This window comes from Notamacropus eugenii, chromosome 4 (genome assembly GCF_028372415.1).
Source record: "Notamacropus eugenii isolate mMacEug1 chromosome 4, mMacEug1.pri_v2, whole genome shotgun sequence".
NCBI lineage: Eukaryota > Metazoa > Chordata > Mammalia > Diprotodontia > Macropodidae > Notamacropus > Notamacropus eugenii.
This window is the reverse complement of record NC_092875.1, coordinates 109,189,833-109,212,984: the sequence shown is the minus strand read 5'-3', so window position 1 is coordinate 109,212,984 and position 23,152 is coordinate 109,189,833. Positions and strand designations below refer to the sequence as shown.

The 23,152-nt window shown below is 40.0% G+C and overlaps 1 long non-coding RNA gene and 2 pseudogenes across 1 annotated transcript in view; 1 reads left to right on the top strand and 2 right to left on the bottom strand.

Moving 5' to 3' along the window:
* The window catches only part of LOC140498708 (protein RCC2 pseudogene), a 2,334-nt pseudogene extending 1,678 nt beyond the window's left edge, over positions 1 to 656 (bottom strand).
* The window catches only part of LOC140500477 (uncharacterized), a 23,157-nt gene extending 20,204 nt beyond the window's left edge, over positions 1 to 2,953 (top strand). Inside the window, exon 2 of the long non-coding RNA XR_011965755.1 lies at positions 2,835 to 2,953. This is a non-coding gene — a long non-coding RNA (uncharacterized lncRNA). The remainder of the gene's footprint in view (positions 1 to 2,834) is intronic.
* LOC140500469 (ferritin heavy chain-like) lies at positions 366 to 23,152 on the bottom strand (annotated as a pseudogene).

Genomic DNA, 23,152 nt, shown 5'->3' with positions numbered 1-23,152 from the left:
TGAGATGGGGCTAGACTCATAAACTTCAGTACCTACAGACTGAGGGAAGGTTTGGTGTTTTCCCTTGGGACATGGGCATTGAAAGGTTTTGGTGTTAATGAGTTTTCCTGAATTCACCCTATTACCCAGCTCTTTCAATTCCTAGATTATTAATATATCTTCTCATATCTGTATCCATATCCCTGTCTATATCAAATCTTTATCTGCATCTACATCTATCTCCATAACTACTTCAGTGTATCAATTTTCATATAAACATTTATATCTGTTTCTCTACCTATATCCCTGTCTAATCTGTTTATGTTTCTCTTTCCATATCTATCTCATCTGTTTCTATACCTATATCAATCTATATCTATATTTATATACATGTCCATATCTGTACACCAGTCTCATCTGCTTATGTTTCTGTTTCCATATCTATCCAGTCTGTGTCTCTATATATCTATATCTATATTCATGTCCATATCTATATCTAATCTGTACCTATATCTATCTTCATATCTACATCAGTGTATCTATATTCATATCCATATCTATATCTCTGAACCTATCTATATCCCTGTCTAATCTGTATATGATTCTATTTCCACATATATATCCAATCTGTATCTGTACCTGTACCTATCTTTATCTACAGCTTTATTCATGTCCATACTGATATCTCATATGTATCTATGTCTGTATCTACATCCATATCCATATCGGTATGTGTATCTATATCCATGTGCATATATTCATAACCCTTTGCTTATATAATCTGAATCTAAAATCTCTATCTATATTCATGTTGATATCTGCATCTCATCTGTGTCTATATATGGATCTACCTATATGCATACGTAAACACATACACATACACAAATATGCATATCTGCTTCATGTATGTGCATATGCATATTTTCTCTCCATGGATTTAAATTCTTGACCCCAATGCCAAGACAAGACAAGAGATTTTGAAGCAATGACAAAAGTTTCCCTAGTTAATGTGTTATTCTTCTATTAGATATTTGGTCATAAAGTCCCCTTCCCCTCAAACTCTCGGCCCATCCAACCTATTTAAAAGCAATAGTGAAAAGCTTATGTTATATCTTGTTCCTTTTCTCTCATTCACGTAAATTTTCCATTAATAACTCAGCTCTCTCTGTCGGGGTGGGAGGCTCCTGGCATGAGAGATAATCAGCAATGATCCCTTTTCTTTTGTAAGAAAAATCCTAAAATGGCGTGGGGGTGGAGATTTCTTTCATTGAAAAATGTGAGTTCACTTCTCACTAAGAACCAAGAAGGGATATTTATGAAAACATATAATTTTATCATACTAAGTTGTATAAAGCAGTTTTTGGGCTCCTGCGTATGCATCTTTAGTCCAAGAGGCTTCGTCATTAAAGATTTTTTGTTCTTTTCCCATATTTCTTGATGAATAAAAGAGTGAAATACTCTTCCCATCCATGTCTGGCAAAAGGGGGAGGAAATAGCCAATAAAATCACTGTGCTTTTTTAGTTTGCTTTATAAAAGAGACCTTTCCTTCTTTTCAGTTCAAATTCCCTTTCTATTAAATGAGGGGAACTAGGTGGCAGCTGGGCTGGAGTCAAGACTATGTAAGTTCAAACCTGGCCTCTGGCACTTTCCTGGTGTGTCCTGGGCAAGACACAGTAAAACGAAAATAATAATACCTATCTCCTACAGTTGTAGTGAGGACCAAAGGAAATATTGGTGAAGAAATACTGGTGAAGAAAATTAGCACAGTGTCTAGCACATGGTGGTGCTTAATCCAAAGTGTGGGGAAATAAAATTGATGATTTGTCATATACACACACAAGCATATTGACTCCAAGTAATTAGAGGGAGATCAATTCCTTGCCAGTACTGAACCACTGAATTGCACGTGTGCGTATGTATACATACATATATTAAATGCCTCATTCTTCCTATTATTTTAGTCAGAAAAATGTTTATTAGAATAAGTTACACATATATGATTACCTAAAAATACATGTAACCCATTACTAGAGTATTTATTATCTGAGTTCTCAAAGTTAGGAAGCTGCATTTGGTTTGAGTTTGACTTTGTTTCAGGGTAGGTGATTAGGAATGCAGTGAGACAACTTGTACCGATCAGTGGATCAGCAATTATCTTCCAACTTATGGTCACAGAATATTGCCCAGACGATTGAAAGGTGAAGTTAACTGTCTAGTGTGTTTTACTGGCAGTATCTGAACTCAGATTTTCTTGCTCCCAGGACCAGTCTGTTATACTGCCTCCTCTGGAAGCTGCTGAGGGAATTGAAAGTTTTAACATGAATTCATAAATTTACCACTTATAAAATTAGTTGCCACCATTCGTACTTAACACTAACATATTTCCAAGACCATCCTGTTTTGTCTTTTTCTGCTCTGGTGACCATGGACAAATGCTTTTTGCCTGAATTCCCTTAACTGTAAAATGGGGATGATAATATCATCTGCATTCCATATTTGTGAGAATCAAGTGAAGTAATTGTAAATTGTTCCTGAAGTGCTTTGCATTGTGCCTGGCACAGGGTTAATTGCTACATAAATGGGAGTTATTCTTATCATCACTATTGGTATTATTTCTACATAGAGTAATGGATCCAAGCCCCACCATTAGACTGTTGCAAACTTCAGGGAGTTTCCTATGTGCCATTAGAACTTATGCCCCTCGGGATCAGCAGAGTGTCTAATGCCACACACCCCCTCAGACTTAGAATCCACAAACCCTGAACTTAAAGCACTTTGAGAGCCCTGTTCCGGTCTGTATTTTGGTTGAAAAGTCTCCAATTTGTGGACAGTTTGTTTTGTCATTCCTTTGCAGGTCTCCCTGACTTACCGAAAGAGACATCTATTTCCCATTTGCTGCTAATAAGTGGAGAAGAGTCCCCGAATGTCAATTCAACTGTTTTTCTATTTTAATTAAACTAGTGCTTTTCACCACTACAGTGAGATGGCATACTTTGATAATGAAATGGCGACTCTTTGGAGCAAGATATTTATCTCCTCCACAGTCACTCATCTTTGACTACCAACTCCTGAAGCACCTTTTCACATGCAACACAAAATCAGAAGCACCTTCTCCTTCATGCACAAAAGCCCTGATGAACTAAGCAGAGTTTCCTGGGTATTTTCCAAAAATCCCTCAAATTGTCCATCTCCTGCAAGCATTCCAAGAAGACAATTTTTGTGATGCTCCATTTTCAGAAATTAAACAAAATCAAAACCTAGTCACCTGAGCATTTAAAATAACCTCCTAAGTTTCTCCACCTCACTTCTATCTCAACGTGGTTTTACTTCAATGACATATAATAACAGATTCAAAGGTCCCTTGGACAAGGCAGGTTGATCCCTGAATGTAACCATCTCTTTTCTTAATGAGCTTCTCAAAATATTGTGTTGTGTTGACAGGCTCATTGTCAAGGCTGATTCATAGAATTTCAGAGTTGAAAGGAAACCCAGTGACCATTTAATTCAAATTACAGAAAAATGGGTGACTGGCTTCAAGGGGACTCAGAGGAGACCCAAAGAGGGGGTTCTTGGGATAAAGGGATGGAAAGACAGTCTGGGGGAGGAGGAATGAGGAGGAAGGAGGAAAAGAAAAGGGAGGCCTGAATGTTTGGTAGTGCAAGACTGCAATGTTCAGGTTGTGTGCCTTCCCTGAGGACACAACTATTTCAAGGGAAAGGCATTAAATTAAATCACATGGTAAGAAAAATCATAATAGCCCCACCCTCCCCCCCAATATAACGAGGCTATATTCTCTCATAAATAGACACAGCATGAGTGAGAAGAGGAGGGATGTGTAAGGACTGCACTTAAAGGATAATCTTGTAGGAAAAGTGTGGGGCTGGGTTCCATGTGAAGGGGCAGCTTACTCTTGTGATGTTCCAGAAAAACTGACATCTTCTCAGTGGGCCTGTTTCCTCCTATGTATGGGGTGTGTTGGATACATTGTTGCACGAGTTCTCCATTGATCTTGCTCTGGCTGATAATCATTTGCTCTGAGTTGGGTCTTGACCTGATGGCTATGTACATGTACATACGGGCATAAATACACATATGTGCATATGTGTGTACATACATATATGTATTCACACTCCATAAATGTATGTATGAATATAATATTTCCTCCATCTATCCTAATACTGGGAAAACTCTCAAGGGTTACAAATATCTTTCCATGCAGGAATGGAAACAGTTCACCTTTAGGAAATCCCCTATTATTTCTCTTTCCTGTTAAGTTTTCATGCTTCTCTTGATCCTTGTATTTAAATGTCACATTTTCTATTCAGCTTTGGTCTTTTCATCAAAAATGCTTGAAAGGCTTCTATTTCACTGAATATGTATTTTTCTCCCTGAAATATTATACTCACTTTTGCTGGGTAAGTGATTCTGGGTTTGAATTCTAGAGTTCCTTTGACCTCTGGACTATTCTGTTCCAGTATTGTGGAAATACAGTCAGGTCAATAAGAGGTCTAGCAGCTTGTACATTATAGTACCTCTGCTAACTCTGGTGTTATTAATATTGTATTTCCACAATACTCGAATTGTTTCTTTCTCACTGCTTGCAGTGGTTTTTTCCCTGATCTGGGCCCTCTGTAATTTGACCACAATATTCCAACAAGTTTTCCTTCTGAGATCTCTTTGAGGAGGTGATGGGTAGATTCTTTCAATATGCATTTTACCCTCTGGTTCTGGAATATCAGGGTAGTTCTCCTTGATAATTTCTTGAAAGATGATGTCTAGACTCTTCCTTTGATCATGGATTTCAGGTAGTCCAATCATTTTTATATTATCTCTCCAAGATCTGTTTAACAGGTTGTTTGTTTTTCCAATGAGATATTTCACATTATTTACTATTTTTGCATTCTTTTGGTTTTGTTTTATATTTTCTTGATTTTTCATAATGTTATTAGCTTTCATCTGTTCCATTCTAATTTTTCAAGAATTATTTTCTTCAGGGAGATTTAGGACGTCCTTTTCCATTTGATCAATTCTGGTTTTTCAGGCAATCTTTCTTCATTTCCTTTTGGATGCCTTTTGCCATTTGTGCATTTTTAGGTATTATTTTCTTTAGTATTATTGGGGGCATGGTCTCCTTTGGCAAGCTGTTGACTCATTTTACATGATTTTCCTCCATTTTTCTCAATACTCTTCCCAATTTTTCCTCTACTTCCCTTACGTGATTGTCAAAATCTTTTTGAGGTCTTGCAGGGCCTGTGACCAATTTATATTTTTCTTGCAGGCTTTGGACGTAGGAGTTTTGACTTTGTTGTCTTCATCTGGTTGTACGTTTTGATCTTCTTTGTTACAAAAGTAGGATTCTGTGCTTTTTGATTTTGTTACTACATTACTCCAGTTATAAGATTTACTTTTTTGCTTACTTTGTAGGTATATTCTTTTTACATGCTGATTCCCTTTATTACTACTACTACTACTACTACTACTACTACTACTACTACTAATACTACTACTACTACTACTATTACTAGTACTACTACTATTAATATTACTACTACTACTATGACTTCTACTACTATTACTACTACTACTTCTACTATTACTACTTCTACTACTATTATTACTACTACTGCTGCGGCTATTGCTGCTGCTGCTGCTACATCAGCTAGCATTTATATAGAGCATAAAGATTTGGAAGCACTTTTTGCATGTGAAATCATGGATCTTTTCAACATCTTTGTATGTTGGGGCATACTATTTCATTTCTGCAGATGAGCAACGTGAGACTAAGAAAGTTTAAGTGCCTTCATTGTGGTCACATCAATAATTGTCTGGGGAAGGATTTTGTACTCAAGTCATACTGACTCCAAATCTATCTCCCCATAAACTGCATCATCTCATGCTACCATTTATAGGTTTACTTTCCTTACAGATTTCCTCCTTTAACCACTCTTCCCTCCATGTTCTCTATTTCCTTTATGGGTTGATTCACTTTACTTTTTCAGCTTTTAAAAACTTGTCAGTCACACCTAACTATTTTCTCTGAATTCTCCAAGCAGCAGAGAGCAGGCTCATCCAATTTTTCTCTTTCTTCTATTGTTACCATTGTCTTTCACTTTCTTTTTCTTATGTGATGTACTTTCTGCCTTTCCCTGAGTATTTTTCTTCCCCTTAGACACTTTTTCCCGAATGCTTCTCCAGCTGGAGACCTCATTGGATGGAGTCTACCTCTTCTTCCATCATCTCAAGTCAATCTTTAATTTTTCCTCCAATTTTCCTAAATTTAACCTCCCCAAATTCAGTCTCTGGCCTTCTTCACCCATCTATCTAAAGTCTTCCCTGTCTTCTTTTTATTCCTTTTATCTTTTTTATTTGCTAGTCTTTTCTGTCCTGCTCCATTGGAAGCTGGGTTCCTGGGGTTGTTGTGGTCACCATATTCCAGTTTATTGGTTGGAAATATTGTTTCCCATACCACTTGCTGCATCTGGAGAAACTCTTGAGTCATGCTCTCTAAAAAATGCTGCTGCTCTTAGATCAGTAACTGTCAAAGTGTTCCTGATTCAATTAGCAGACCTCTCACATGACCTGGGATTTTTCCTTCTCTCAGATGGAGGACATTGTATTTTCTTCCCATCTTCTGATTGCAGTAAAGGTTAGAATAACTCCCAAGCATTCTCATTAGTAGCAATTATTGTAGATGATGGAATGCATGCATACTGAAATGTTCAATGAAGTTTAACTAATACTATTTCTATTTACTAATGTGTAAAATCTTGCATTTGAAATTCTCCCAGAATTATCTACAGCATGACATGCTCAACCATATCTTCCTCCTTGTAACTGGACACCTGCTACACAAACCACCTGTACCGCCTCAACACTGGTCCTGTTCACAGAGGACAGGATGTTGACAGCACAGGGAGCCCAATATTTCAATGAAATGAACAGTATGAGGTAGTATAGAGTATATAGCAGTTTGCTCATTAACAAACAGATGAACAACTGGAATAATGATGAAGAATATTAGTGTGGAAAAAGTTATTCAAAAGATTTTGGTATGGACTTGAGCTTTCCACACATGCCTCTCAGTTGAGAAATAAAATCCCAGAGACAAAACCACCATGAAGTGGCCCTTTCTCAGTTCACAAGCTTTTCAACTTGGTAGAGGGTTCACATCTACTGAAACTTATTCTAATTAACCACCAAGCCCTTTGAATTTCATCCTCAAAAGATTAAGCCATGTTATTATTAAATAATATGGTTAAAGAATTTTGAAAATGTCAAAGTGACCTATAAATGCAACTTCAATCAACCCTAGTGGTGTAAGGTAGGAACACCATAGGAGGAATTTTTTATAAACTATTGCATAATATTACACTGTAGAGGTAAAAATGGATCATTTATTTAAAATAGAAAAACAGGCTCTAAATACATTAACACCAAAGCAGGTTTTAATACCCATGAGTCAACCAAGCTAGGGCACCAGAACTTCCCTCACATCCCTCTCACAGTCTCCCCTATCCTTCTAACTTCCCCCCTACTCTCATCCCCAACCCTACCCCACCTCACCCCGCCACATACTGGAAGTTGTATTTGAGTCTAGCTGAGACTTAGGCCCCAGCTCTAGGGGAGCTCATGGTGGGGTCAAGAACTCACCCATCTGATGACCACCAAGGGTGTCCCACGTTGATGTCTGACGCACCTCAGATACACTGAGAGGGTGGAGGTGACTGTCACAACCACTCCCAACTGGAATGACTAAGGTCTTCCTGGACAAAAGGAAGGCTGTCCCAAACCAGGTGGGGAAACCTCCAGAAACCGAATCAGTCCTGCTGCTTGAGTGCTAAACTCCTGGTCCTCACAGGAGGGGAGTGGGACTCTCTAAGGCCACAAAAGCCCTCTCCCTGCTGAGAGGTGACTGGCCATGCCTTGTTCTTCCCCTGTAAATGGTGTGGTTATCCTCCTCCTCCTCCTCTTCCCACTCCTCCTGTCTTCCTGTTTTTCCTCCTTGCCATCTTTCTCTCCCTCATCTTTCTCTCCTCACCATATTCCTCTTCCCCCTTTTTTCCTCCACTTTTGCATCCTGTCCTCCTCTTTTTTCGGTTCCTGCTTTCTCCTTTTGTTTCTTGTTCTTTTGCCTTCCTTTCCTTATCTTTTTCTTCTTTCTTCACCTTTCTGTGCCTCTTTTTTTCTTTTCTGCCTCTTTTTTTTTTGGTTTTTGCTTTCTCTTCCCCATCATTCTTTAGTTATAGCATGGAGCCTAGCACAGGTAAACAAGGACTAAGTAAGTGTTTTATCTGTATGTCTATTGAGATATCCCCATTCCACATCAATGACACTCAAGTCCCCACCAACCCTGGCTTCATCCATCATACCCACATACAAGAGTAGCACATGGATAAAAAATACTTATCTGAATACTCTTATTCAAGTGCATTTGAATGGATGATAATGGCTAGGAGCAAAGTTAGAACCAAGTGACATATACCTCCTATCCCCAGTATAAGTGACTAGCCTCTAGCCAACAGTCTCTGGTCATTTGTGACCCTATTCACAAAATGTCAAAATAGAATTGGAGGGAGGAGACAGAGTAATCCAGACTGGAACACTCAGGACTCTATAATAAGAAGCTCACCTGCACAGGACATTGGCCAGCAGGACTTCTGTTCAGATACTCTGATGCTAATGAGAATACAATTGATCCTTTGTTCTCTACCTTCCTACAAGTCTTTGAACTCTAGAGATAGGACTCAGGTTAAGCAAGGGAGTACCTCAGTGATTAAAGCCTCATGAAATTCACACAACATGGCCCTATTCTTCCTTCACCTGCCTTGTCCACAACTGGCTGTATCTGAAATCAATTGTTATTTAGTAGGGATGGCCTCTGGATACTAGTCTCTGTTGACAGCAGCAAAGGAATGGAGAGCAGGGTGACTCAATGTTCAGTCACCAGTTTCCTATGAAAGACTCGTTAAAAATTCGTGTAATCTCCAAAGGAAACTAGGACCTCTCAAACCAGCCATTTAGTCTGAATTTCACCCTTTCTAAAGGAACCAGTGCAGGCTTGCTTTAAAGAGGTGGCTTCCCTAGGACACTCATGTTTGCTCACAATGATATTAATTTCACATTCTTCACAAACTGGAATCAAGGACAAAGTATTTCTGAATGATGCTAATCCAACAAACAAACAAATAAGAAAAGAGGATTTAATTTATGAAAGTTCACTTTACCAAAAATAAGTTACCATTGATATAGGACTTAAAAGTTTGCAAACCACACTGTATCTCATCTGATGTTCATCAGAGCCCTGTGAGGTAGGTGCGGTTATTGTCTCTGTTTTAAACACCAAGAAACTGAAGTGAAGTGATTTGTCTAGGGTAACTCATTTAGTAAATGTCTGAGGCAGCATTTGAACTCAGATCTTTCTGGCTCTAGGCTCAGCACCCTTACCCTTGGGGCAACCTTGCTACCATGCCTTCAGTTCCAGAAAAGCAGCTCTGGATTTTGACAATATCCTCACATGTTATTTATCCTCTTTCCTCCATTTTTCGGACCCTTCTCCCTGCTCTAACCTAGCCTTATCATATCAAAATTTTCCAGGTCTCTGTTCCATTCACATCCTTCCCTATTCCCCTAAGGGACAACCAGAAATCAGAGAAACTCAACTAAGCTCCAAGTGTTAATGTATTCACCCCTTCCCCAGACAAGCTTGCATATTAACAGGGTCTTCCAGAAACAAAATCCACTTACCTTAGGGAATCAATTGTAGAGAGTTTTCAGCTCCACACAAAGAAAGGAATGTCCAATAATGAAGGCTGTCCAAAATGCAATGGGATTGGTCAGTTCATTCTGGGTGCTCTTCACCATCCTGGGGATCTTCAAAGATTTGAGATAAGCATTGATTGGGGGTATTGAGTTGTCTTTATTTTTTTTTTTTCATTAGTACCCAGTCTCTTTTTTGGGATGCAAAGAGTGCCACTTTTCGTACAGATTATGGTCAGATAACCAATATAGACGTACACTGAAAAACAGGAGGACTCTTGCCCACAGTTCCCAGGTGTGGGGGAAGCCAGGTGTGGCTTAGCTCTCACTGTCACTGTCTCGAAGAGTGTGCTTGTCAAAAAGACATTTCTCCTTGCCAGAATTTGATGTTCCCATTTTGCACACGTTGGTTACATGATCACCCACTCGTTTGATGGGCTTTACCTGTTGGTCCAGGTAGTGAGTTTGGATGAAATCACATAAAAGGGGTCATTCTTGTCAGTTTGCAGCTTGTCCAATTCCAGTAACGACTGATTGACATTTTTTTCCCAGGTCAGAACACACTCTATTGCATTCAACCCATTCTTCCAGTCTTCTAGGGCCGGTTTCTTGATTTCTTGCAGGAAGATGTGGCTGCAGGCTTGCTTCTGGAGTTTCATCAGCTTCTCAGCATGCTCCCTCTCCTCGTGGGACTGGTGGGGAAAGTACTTGGCAAAGTTCTTCAACACTACATTATCTTGGTCAAAGTAGTAAGACATGGACATGTAGACATAGGAAGCATAGAGCTACAGGTTGCTGTAGCGGTTGATGGCGGCCTCTGAGTCCTGGCGGTAGTTCTGCTGCACCTGAGAGGGGTTCGATGTGGTCATGTCAGTGGTGGAGAGTGTGCAGAGGTTGGGGCTGAGGCTGTGGAGATGCTGGGGGCAGCAGAGGTGGGGCCGGGGTAGGTAGTGACTTGAGCTGCGTCTGCTGAGTGAACTGGGGGACAGAGGAAGTGTTCGTTAGTGGAGGTGAAGGTGGACAGGTGGCTAAGGGCCGCTCTGGCCAGGAATCTGAGCAGCGGGTTCCATACAAGCCCTCTTGAAGAAGTACACCTCAGCGACTCCCCTTCCTTTCGCTTCTGGCCCATTGGGAATATGGTTGAAGAGTCTCTTTGCTGATGAGTTATATGAACTATGTAGGAGGAACTTTGGGTTTCCCTTCCAATAATGATTCTGTGACTCTGGAAAAAGACAAGCTTGAAATCGTTTAGCTGGCCAACAGGAGCATGGATTTTGAATTGAGGAATCTTGCAGCATGTCTTGAACGTCACAGGATATTGGAAGCCATGCATTTAGGCTTAAGCCAATCCTTGGTGTAAAGCTTTAGAAATGGCTAATATTGATTCTGTGATTAAATGCCTGTTCTAGATTAAACTTAGTACTTAGGAAAACAGATAAAAATTCAGTTGTTAGGGTGTTAGCACAATAGCTAACCCTGGAAAATAACATTGTTGGAGTCAGTATGAAAGCAAGACTTGCATGAATAGGTGTATTTAGTTGCAAAGAGTCTCTCTAGAATCTGTTTCCATTTGGAGCAGGAGGATACCTTTGGAAGAGGGATTCGTTTTTTACAGTGATGTTCCTGGAAGTGGGGATTTTTACAAGGATGCTCTTGGAAGGTTTTCTTTTGGTTTGTGTGCTTTTCTTGGTGGTTTTTTTTTTTTTAAGGAATGCTAAGTTCTAAACTCAGAGAAAATATTTTAATTGAACATTTGGTGTAATGGAAGGGAGAAAAGAGAGAAAGGGAGCGAGAAACACTTTGGAGATCATATAGTAAAAAGGTAGTAAACGTTGAATTTGCTTATAAAATGGAACCTCGAAAACACTAACAAATAAGAGCTTCAGGCGACCTTTCACTGAGTAATCTCTTCTCATCTATCTTCTTTGTGTTCCAGGCACATTGGCAATGTCCCCTGCCTGGAGGAGCCTGGAGAGTCTGCTGGCAACGTTGCTGTTCCTGGCATCAGGAGAGGGTGCAGGGACTATACTCAGGGAGATGTTTTGGCTTCTTATTTTCAGTCTCCCTCTAGTCCCTCAGTTTCACCGAGGGGTGGAAGTAGCCTGTGGTAACCTGCTCTGTGTAAATGCCGTCCAGGGTTTTCACTTCTCAGACACCAGTGTAAGACTTGGACTTGTGATCCTGGTAGCCCAATTCACTGAAGGTTGGAGACTGGCTCCAGCTGACAGTACTCTCATCTGCAGCCAGGAGAATACCACTCTTCCCACAAGCTAAGCTTCTAATGATCTAGCCACAGAGGTACTGAAGAGCTTTGGGATACATGGTGCACTCCTGAGAAGTGTTGATAGCCCCCCAAAAAAACAGGCCACCAACTTCACTGAAGGTGAAGGATCAGGTGTAGCTGGTATAGATGGCATAGATTTGCCTGGCTCCAGGACCTGGGAAATCAAAGAGCTTCAGCAGTTGAGGGATCATCTCATCCTTCTGTCCTGCATGGCCCAGCCAGGCATCCCCTCAAAACCCTCAAGAGAAAGCACCTGTCTGAGAATCCAAAACAGCGTGTGATTGGTGCCATAGGCAACATCTCAGAAAACGAAGTTGGTGACTAGCAAAACCTGTCCATTTTTTTGTCTTTTCAATGAAAATGGCATCTCAACAAGGGACCAGCTCATAGTCATATTCTGTCCTCTGAGGTCAGGCATGAATTTCCCTTTGGAATTGTGTCCTAGCTGACCATACTGAGAGCACCCAAAGGGTAGAGGTTTCCTTTGCAATCCATTCTCATGCTGAATTCAGCCCCACAAGTCTTGTTGGTATTTGGCTGGTCATTGGACATTATCAGTGCAGGGCTGGGGATGGCATTGGTCTGATTGCCAAGGCCAAGTTTTCACATCTTGTTCTCTCTAAATGCAAACCCAGAGCCAGTTTCTGTCAAAGTTAGAATTTGGTTCTTCCCACAGCCAGCAGATACCATCACTTCCTTGCTTAGGACTTCCATGAGTTTGGGGACTTCCATTCTCTTGCCCCTTCTCATATCGATCCTAGCTCCACAGCTCTCTTTCTGTGGTGATGAGGAGACTGTGACCAGAACAGGGGTCAGAGACCACCATCCAAACCTGGATTCTGGACAGTCATTTCTGTGTGGCCCCCACAAGTTCTGCCTCAGATTGCTGTAAGCAGCTTGCTGTTTAGTCACTTCCTTCTGACCAGTGTGGTCCCAGTTGCTCACCCCCAAAATCAAAAGCTGCCCTCTGTACTTAGAACCTTCAGAAGTGGGGAGGAGATGATGGGGAGGGTGAAAAAGCCTTGGTCCCCCGTACCTCTGCCCCGGCCCCACAGTCATGAACCTCTCCTTGTTGTGATGTGGATCTGTGGTGACACAGCAGGATTTTTACAAGGATGCTGAGGATTCTTGGAGGAGGAGGTTAAAGCAGGGGAAGAGAGTGACATGGCGTTTGCCATCCCAACAGAGGTCTCCTCGATTTGAGGATTTTATGACCTGTGAGAATCCTCCTCTCCTCTTGCTGAGGCCAGGAGAATAACACCCAGGCAGCCGAACTGACTCAGTTCCCAGAGGTCCCCCATGCCTGATGACCCTAGCTTGAGACGTGGTTGTACCACCTTCCTTCTGTCCAGGAACACCCCGCCACCCCATTTGGGAGTAGTGGAGACAGAAGCCCCAGTCCCTCCGTGCATCTGAGGTGATCAACAAAGGTGAGCCAGACAGCAAGGTAAGCCCCCCTTAGTGCTCAGCAGAGGAGCAAGTTATTACCCTTCCATGTTCCCCTGCAGCTGAGGGTTGAGACGAGGCTAGACTCATCACCTTCAGTACCTACAGATTGAGAGAAGCTTTGGTCTTTTCCCTTGGGACATGGGCATTGAAAGGTCTTGGTGTTAATGTGTTTTCCTGGATTTACCCTATTACCTAGCTCTTTCAATTCCTAGATTATTTATACACCTATCCATATCTATATCCATATCCCTATCTACATCTAATCTATATTTGTATCGCTATCTTCATATGAATATTCATATCCACATCTATTATGTGTTCTTATCAATATACCTGTCTAATCTCCATATATTTCTATTTCCATATCTATAGCCAATCTGTATCAGTACTTATATTTATCTATACCTATATTCATGTCCATATCTATGTCTTATCTCTATCTTTACCTATGGAGGTATATCAGGTTATGTATATTCATATCCATATTTATATCTGAGTCCCTATCTATATCCCTGTCTACTCTGTACATGTTCCTTTTTCCATATCCATAACTATATCACATCTCTATCTGTATCTATGTTCATATCTATGTCCATATCTGTATCTGCATCTATCTGTATTATATTTCTACGTGTATCTACATCCATGTCCATATATTCATATCCGTATGCATATCTAATTTGTATCTGAAGTGTATATCTATATTCATGTCCTTATCTATATCTACACATATATGCACACATTAACATATATACATACACAAATATGCATGTCTCCTACATGTATGTGCATATTTTCTCTCCATTGACTTAAATTCTTAACCCTAATTCAAGGACAACACAAGAGATTTTGAAGTAATGATAAAAATTTTCCCAACTAATGCGTTATTCTTCAGTTAGATATTTGATCATAATATCCCCTTCCCCTCACACTGTAGGCCCACATAGCCTTTTTAAAAGCAGCAGTGAAAGTCATGTATTATATCATGTTTCTTTTCTCTCATTCACATAAATATTCAGTTGCTAAACTCAGCTCACTCTGTCAGGTGGGGTTCTCCCAGGAGAGAGTATCAGAAATGATCCCATTTCATTCCTAAGAAATATCCTAAAATGACATGAGCGGAGGTTGCTTTTATTTAAAAATCTGTATTAAGTTCTCAGTTACGAACCAAGAAGGGATATTTATTGAAACATATAATGTTTTCTTCCTAACTTGTATAAAGCAGTCTTTGTGTTCCTGTGTATGCATCTTTAAAGAGTTTACCTGACTAAAGATTTTTTTCCCTTTCCGCATATTAATTGATGAGTATAAATACTTCTCTCTATCCATTTCTGGCAAAAGGGGGAGAAAACAACCAAAATCACTGTTCTTCTTTAGTTTCCTTTGTAAAAGAGATCTTTACTTCTTTTCTGATAAAACTACTTTTCTATTAAATGAGGGGAACTAGGTAGCACCTGGTCTGGAGTCAAGATTATTTAAGTTCAAACCTGGCTCCTGGCACTTTACTGGTGTGTCCTGGGCAAGTCACAGTAAAATGAAAATAATAGTACCTATCTCCTACAGTTGTTGTGAGGATCCAAGCAAATATCAGTTAAGAGATTAGCACAGTGTCTAACACATAGTGGTGCTTAATCCAAAGTGTGAGGAAATGAAAAGGATGATTTCTCACACACACTCACAAAAATATTTTCTAGAATTCATTAGAGGTAGATAAATTCATTGCCAAGTACTGAAGGAATGAATACCATATGTGTGTATGTATGCATACATATATTGAAATGCTTTAATATTTCTATTATTTTAGTCAGAAAAATCTTATATTAGTATAAGGTATATGTATATGAATATATTACAAAAATGTTACTCATTATTTGACTATTCATTATTTGAGGCTTCAAAGTCATGAGGCTGCATTTTGTTTCAGCCTGGGTTTGCTTGATGGTAGCTGATTAGGCAATGCCCAGTGAGAAAACTTCTACCAATCAGCGGATCAGCAATTATCTTGCAATTTATGGTCATAGAATATTGCCCAGAGGATTGGAAGGTGAAGTTAACTGTCTAGTGCGTTTTACTGGCAGAATCTGAACTCAGATTTTCTTGCTCCAGAGACCAGTCTGTTATACTGCCTCCCCTGGAAGTTCCTGAAGGAAGCCACAATTGTAACATGAATATATACCCATGAATTCAACACTTTTAATATTAGATGCCTCCATTCCTACTTAACGCTAACATATTTCTAAGACCATCCTCTTTTGTCTTTGTCTCATCTGGGACCCTGGACAAGTCATTTTTGCCTGAATTACCTTAACTGTGAAATGGGGATGATAATAGCAGTTATCTGCCGCAGTTGGGGGAATCACATGAAGTCATTGTCAATTGGTCATAAAGTTCTTAGCCTTGTGCCTGGCACATCGTGAATTGCTACATAAGTGGGACTTATAATTATCATCACTATTGTTATTATTTCTACATACAGGAAAAGAACCAAGCCCCACCATGAGACTGTTGCAAGCTTCAGGGAGTTTCCTATCTGCCATTAGCACTTATGTCACTAGGGGTCAGCAGTGGGTCTAATGCTAGAAAGACCCTCAGACCTAGAGGCACATACACTGAACTGAAAGCACTTTGATTCCCGTTCTTATCTGTAGGAGACCAAGGGCTAACCTTCAAATTTCATCCCAGTAAAGTTGGCTTCAAATGTGTCCAGTTTGTGTATGGTCAGTTTGTCATTTCTTGGCAGTCCCCTTCAACTTACTATAAGAGCCATCCATTTAGGATTTGTTTCTAATAAGTGGGGAAGAGGCCCTGAATGCCAGTTCAGCTGTTTTTCTCTTTTAAGTAAACGAGTGCTTTTCACCACTACCATGTGATGGCACACATTGATAATGAAATGGCGCCTCTTTGGAGCAATACATTTGTCTCCTCCACAGTCACTCATCCTTGAGTCCCACCTCCTGAAGAACCTTTTCACACGTAACACAGTCAGAAGCACCTTCTCCTTCATGCAGAGAAACACTGATGAATAAGCAGAGATTCCTCAGTATTCTCCAGAAAAATTCTCAAATTTTCCATCTCACTCCTGCAAGTATTTCAACAACACAATTTTGTGATGCTCCATTGTCAGGAATTATACAAAATCAAAAACTAATCACCTGAGCATTTAAGTTAACCTTCTAAGTTTCTCCACCTCAGTTCTCTGACAATGTGCTTTTGGTTCAATGACATAGAGTAACAGACTCAAAAGTCCCTGGTCCAAGGCAGGTTGACCCCTGAAAGTGACCCTTGCTTCCCTTAATGAACTTCTCAACATATTGTGTTGACAGGCTGATTGTCATGAGCAGTTATTGTCAAGCGAGCATCAGAGAATTTCAGAGTTGAAAAGAAATCCAGTGACCACTTAATTCAAATGACATACTTGATAAAGGATGAGCATTGCAACTTAACTATCAGCCTCTGGTTCAAGACCTTCAATAAGACCTTCCACTACTCCCAGTGGCAGCCATTCCACTTCTGGAGAGCTCTAAGTGCTTGAGCATTTTGCTTTAGATCAACCTCAAATTTAGGCTTAATGTATACATTATTCCCAGATCTGCCCTTGGGGTCAAACAGGACAGATCTAATTTCTCTTCCATAGGTTGGGCCTCTCAAGTACTTAGAGTTATTCTGTTACTCCTTGGTCCTATCTTGCCAGGAGAAACAATGTAACCACTTGTTCAACCAATGTCAAGCTGGCCTGTGCTCCAAGCTCTTTATTATGGAAATTAACCATGTCTGGATACTGTCCTGCCCATCAACGTCCTTCTGAAATTTGGGGCTCAGAACGAACGCTAGAGTGTAATTGGGCTTTGACCACAGGACGATCACCTCCTTATTCCAGAATTTTTAACTCTCCTGACATTACAAGTTCACTAATACTCTCAGATCTTTTTCCAGGGAAACTGCTGATTATAGAGGACCTCAAAACTTTATTTCTCACACACAAGTGTTAGACTTACAATGTTTAATCTTATTAGATTTAGCACAATATTCAAAGTCATTCAAGATCTTTTCCATTCTTTTTTTCTTTTTAAAAAAAATCAAGAGAGTACTTGTTCTTCTCCAGGCCTTCCTTTGCTAAACAGTCTCGTGAATATCACCAGAAGAGGGTCATCAATCTCACCGAGCACTTCCATCTGTGCCCAGGGATGTCATTTACTTAGGTTCCATGACTGGAATTCATCAAGGACATCTCTGATCTCCTCAGTTAATTTGCTAATGAAATAAATTTATATGAATTCATGAATATATAGTATATATTTTCTGAAAGGCCTCTATTTCATTGAATATATATTCTCCCCCTTGAAATAGTATACTCCGTTTTGCTGGGTAGGTGAGTTTGAAGCCTAGAGTTCCTTTGACCTCTGGAATATCCTATTCCAGTATTGTGGAAATACAACGAGGACAACACAAGATCTGGCAGGTTGCACATTATATCATCTCTGCTAACTCTTCTGTTTTCCTGTTTGTATTTCCACAATACACAAATTGTTTCTTTCTTACAGCTTGCAGTATTTTTTCCTTGACCTGGGAAGTCTGAAATTTGACTAAAACATTCCTAGGAGTTTTTCTCTTGGAATCTTGTTCAGAATGTGATGTGAAGATTCTTTCAATATCTATTTTACCCTCTGGCTCTAGAATACCAGGGCAGTTCTCCTTGATAATGTCTTGAAAGATGGTGTCTAGGTTCTTTTTCTCATCATGGCTTTCAGGCACTCTAAAAAATTTCAAATTGTCTCTCCTGGATGTATTTTATAGGTTGTTTGTTTTTCGAGTGAGATATTTTACATTGTTTTCTACTTTTTCATTCTTTTGATTTTATTTTACAATTTCATGACATTTTATAAAGTCATTAGCTTCCATCTGCTCCATTCTCATTTGTAAGGAATTATTTTTGTCAGGGAGCTTTTGGACCTCCTTTTCCACATGGCCAACACTGGTTTTTCAAGCAGTCTTCTATTCATTTGTTTTTTAGAAGTCTTTTGACATTTGAGTGTTTTAAGGTGTTATTTTCTTCAGTGTTTTTGGGTGGGGTTTCTTTTAGCAAGCTATTGACTCATTTTACATGATTTTCTTACATCATGATCATTTCTCTTTCCAATTCTTCCTCTACTTCTCTTACTTGATTCTCAAAATCTTTTCTGAGGTCGTCCAGGACCTGTGACCAATTCCTATTTTTCTTGCAGGCTTTGGAAGTAGGAGTTTTGACTTTGTCATCTTCTGGTTGTGTGTTTGATCTTCCTTGTTACAGAGTGAGACTCTGTCCTTCTTGGTTTTATTACTGCATCACTCCAGTTATAAGGTTCACTTTTTTGCTGACTTTATAGGCTTATTCCTTTTACATGTTTATTCCCTTTCTACCTTCTACTGACTGCTGCTGCTACTACTACTATTGCTACTACTACTACTACTACCACTACTACTAATACTACTCTTATTACTACTACTACTACTACTACTACTATTACTACCACCACCACTACCACTACTACTACTACTACTACTATTACTACTACTACTACTACTACTACTACTACTACTACTACTACAGCTAGTATTAATATAGAGCACTAAGATTTACATGCACTTTATATATGTTAAATCATTCGATCCTTTCTACATCTCTGTAAGGTAGGAGCTATTATTTTGCTTTTTCAAATGAGGAAATTGGGATAAAGAAAGTTTAACTGACTTGATGATGGGCAGGTCACCAATCATTTGCTGGGGCAGGATTTGTACTCAGGTCCTACTGACTCCAAATCTAGTACCCTATCCACTGTATCCCCTCATCCCATCCTTCATAGGTTTTCTTTCTTACAGATTTACTTCATTTACAACTCTTCACTCCATGTTCTCTATTTCCTTTAGGGTTTGATTCACTTTACTTTTTGACCTCTTAAAAACTTGATAGGCCTACCAAACTCTTTTCTCTGAGTTGTCTAAGCAGCAGATAGGCAGACTTATCTAATTTTTCTCTTTCTTCTATCCTTACCAATATGTTTCATTTTCCTTTTCTTATTTGCTATAACTTCTGCATTTTCTTGAGTTTTCTTCCTCCCTTCCAAGATTTTTTTCTGGATTCTTCTTCATCTAGAGGTCTCATAAAATGGAGTCCACTTCTTCTTCCATCAGCTGAAGTCAGTCTTCAATTGTTCCTCAAATTTTCCTAAATTTCTTTTCCCCAAATCCAGTCTCTGGCCTTCTTCACTCATTCATCTAAAGTTTTCTCTAACCTTTTATTCAATTTTTTTCATTTTCTAGTCTTTTCTGATGTGCTTCTTCAGGATCATGGTGTTGCTGTGATCACGATATTACAGATTGTTGGGTGGAAAGGTTGTTTGCCATCACCACTTGCTGCACCTAGAGTAACTCCTCAGTCATGCTCTCTAAAGAATGCTGCTGCTCCTAAATCTAGAATTGTCAAGGTGATTCTGATTCAATTAGCAGACCTTTCATGTGACCTGGGATTTTTACTTCTTCTGGAAGGATTCATTGTATTTTCTTGCCATCTTCTGATTGCAGTAAAGGATAGAATAACTCCCTAGCATTCTCATTAGTAGCAATGATTGTAGGTGATGGAATGCATACATCCCCAAATGTTTAATAAAGTTTAACTAATACTATTTTTATTTACTGATATGTCTCAGCTTGCATTTGACATTCTCCTTCAAATGTCTGCGCCATGACTTGGTCAACCACATCTTCCTCCTAGTGATTGGATACCTGCAATGCAAATCAGCAGACCAGCCCCAGCACTGGCCCTCTTTACAGAAGACAGGATCTGCAAAGCACAGGGAGCCCAATATTTAAATGAAATGAACAATATTATATGAACAACTTGCATGTTGAGACACAGTACAACAACTATTATAATGAAGAATATTCATATGAAAAAAACTACTCACACCATTTTGACTATGGACTAGACCTTTTCACACATTCTTATCAATTGTGAAATAAAATCCCAGAGACAAAACCTCACCATGAAGTGCCACTTAGCAGCTCACAAGATCTTCTACTTGATTGAGGGTTGAAATCTACTGAAATTTATTCTAATGTACCCCCAGACCCTTTGAGTTTCTTCCTGAAAAGATTAAGCCATGTTTACTATTGAATAATATCTGCAAAAATTTTGAACATTTCAAAGGTACTTATAAATGTAACTTCATTCAACACAAGTAGGGTAAGGGAGGGACAGTATGTGAGTTAGTTTTTCTAATCACTTGTATAACATTGCACTGTAGAGGTGATAATGGATCATTTCTTTCAAGTAGAAAAACAAGGTATGAAGATATTAACACCAAATCAGGTTTCAATGCCCATAAGTCAACCAAGCTAGGACTCCAGAACTTCCCTCATATCCCCCTCACATATCTCCCTTATCCCTTCTAACTTTCCTGCTACTCTCATCACCAACCTTGCTCACCTCCCCCATGTACTGAAAGTTGTTTGTGAGTCTAGCTGAGACCTAGGCCCCAGCTCTAGGGGAGCTCATGGTGGGGTCAATAACTCACCCATCTGATGACCACCAAGGGTGTCCCACGTTGATGTCTGACGCACCTCAGATACACTGAGAGGGCAGAGGCGACTGTCACAACCACTCCCAACTGGAATGACTAAGGTCTTCCTGGACAAAAGGAAGGCTGTCCCAAGCCAGGTGGGGAAACCTCCAGAAACCAAATCAGTCCTCTTGCTTGAGTGCTAAACTCCTGGTCCCAACAGGAGAGGAGGGGGCTCTCAAAGGCCACAAACCCCTCCCCCTGCTGGGAGGTGACTGGCCATGCCTTCTTCTTCCCCTGGAGATAGTGTCGTTGTCCTCCTCGTCCTCCTCTTCCTTCTCCTCCTGTCTTCCTGCTTTTACTCCTCCATGTCCTCCTCTCCCTCATCTTTCTCTCCTCACCATATTCCTCTTCTTCTTCTCCCTTTTCTCCTCCACTTTTGCATCCTTTCCTCCTCTTTGCATTTTCTCCTCTCTCCTTCCTTTTCTTTATCTTTTGCCTTCTTTTCCTTATCTTCTTCTTTTGTGCCTCCTCCTTTTTTCGTTTCGGTCTCTTCCTTTTTTCTTTTCTCCTTTCTCTTCCCCATGAGTCTTTAGTAACAACATGGAGCCTAGCACAGGTAAACAAGAACTTTGTTTTATCCATGTCTGTACTGAGATGTCCCCATTCCCCATCAGTAACACTCAACTCCCCACCTAGTCACATGGATAAAAAAATGCTTACCTGAGTAGTCATATCCCAGTGCAGTTGAATGGATGAGAATGGGTATTACCAAAGTTAGGACTAAGTGATACATACCCTCTAGCCCCAGTATAAGCGATTGGCCTGTAGCCAACAGTCTCTGCTCATTTGTGAACCTGTTCACAAAATATCAAAACATAACTGGATGGAGCAGACAGATTAATCCAGACTGGAAAACTCAGGGCTCTGGATTAAGAAGCTCTCCTGTACAGGACATTGGTCAGCAGGACCCCTGTTAATATACCCTGAGACTAATTAAAAAAGCCATTGATTCCTTCTTCTCCACCTTCCTTCAAGCCTTTGAACCCTAGAGATAGGAGGCAGGTTAAGAAAGGGAGCAGCTCAGGGATTAAAGCCTGATGAAAGCCACACAACATAGCCCCATTCTTCCTTCATTTTACCAGTCCAGAACTGGCTGCATCTGATATCACTTGTTAGTTGGAATGGCCTTCAGGTAATAGCCTCTGCTGACAGCAACAAATGACTGGAGAGCAGGTGACTCATTGTTCAGTCACCGTTTTCTTATCAAAGACCCCCTAAATTTTCCTGTAAACTCTAAAGGAAACTAGGACTTCACAAACCAGCCATATAGCACAAATTTCATCCTTTCTAAAGGAACCAATGCAGGGTTTCTTTAAGCAGTTGGTTTCCCTAGTACACTCTGTTTGCTCCCAAAGATTTTAATTTAGAATTCTTCATGAACTGAAAGCAAGGGTAAAGTATTTCTGAATGATGTTAGTATGACAAATAAGCTAATTAGAAAAGAGGAATTAATTTAAGAAATTTCTTTTTATGTACAGAAAATAATTCACCATTTACATAGGGCTTAAAGGTTTGAAAACTCACTCTACTTGTTGTCTCACTTGATGTTCATAAGAGCCCTGGGAGGTAGGTGCAATTATTGTCCCTGTTTTACACACAAGGAAACTGAAGTGAAGTGATTTGTCCAGGGTAGCCCAGCTAGTAAATGTCAAGTAGGATTTGAACTCAGGTTTTCCTGACTCTGTGCTCAGCACCCTTACCTGCTGGACCATAGCTACCATGCTTTCATTTCCAAAAGAAGAGCTCTGAATTTTCACAATATCCTCAGAGGGTATTTATCCTCTTTCTTCCCTTTTCCTTCCCCTTCTCCCTGCCTCTGACCTAGCCTTACCATACCAATATTTTGCAGGCCTATGTCACATTCACTGCCTTCCCTCTTCCCCTAAGGGACAGCCAGAACCAGAGAAACTCAGCTAAGGTCCAAGTGGAAATGTATTCACCCCTTCCCCAGACATGCTTGCATATGACCAGGGTCTTCCAGAAACAAAATCCACTTACCTTAGGAACGAAATTGTAGAGTTTTCAGGTCCATGCAAAGAAAATATTTTCTAATAACGAGGATTTTGGAAAATGCAATGGGATTCC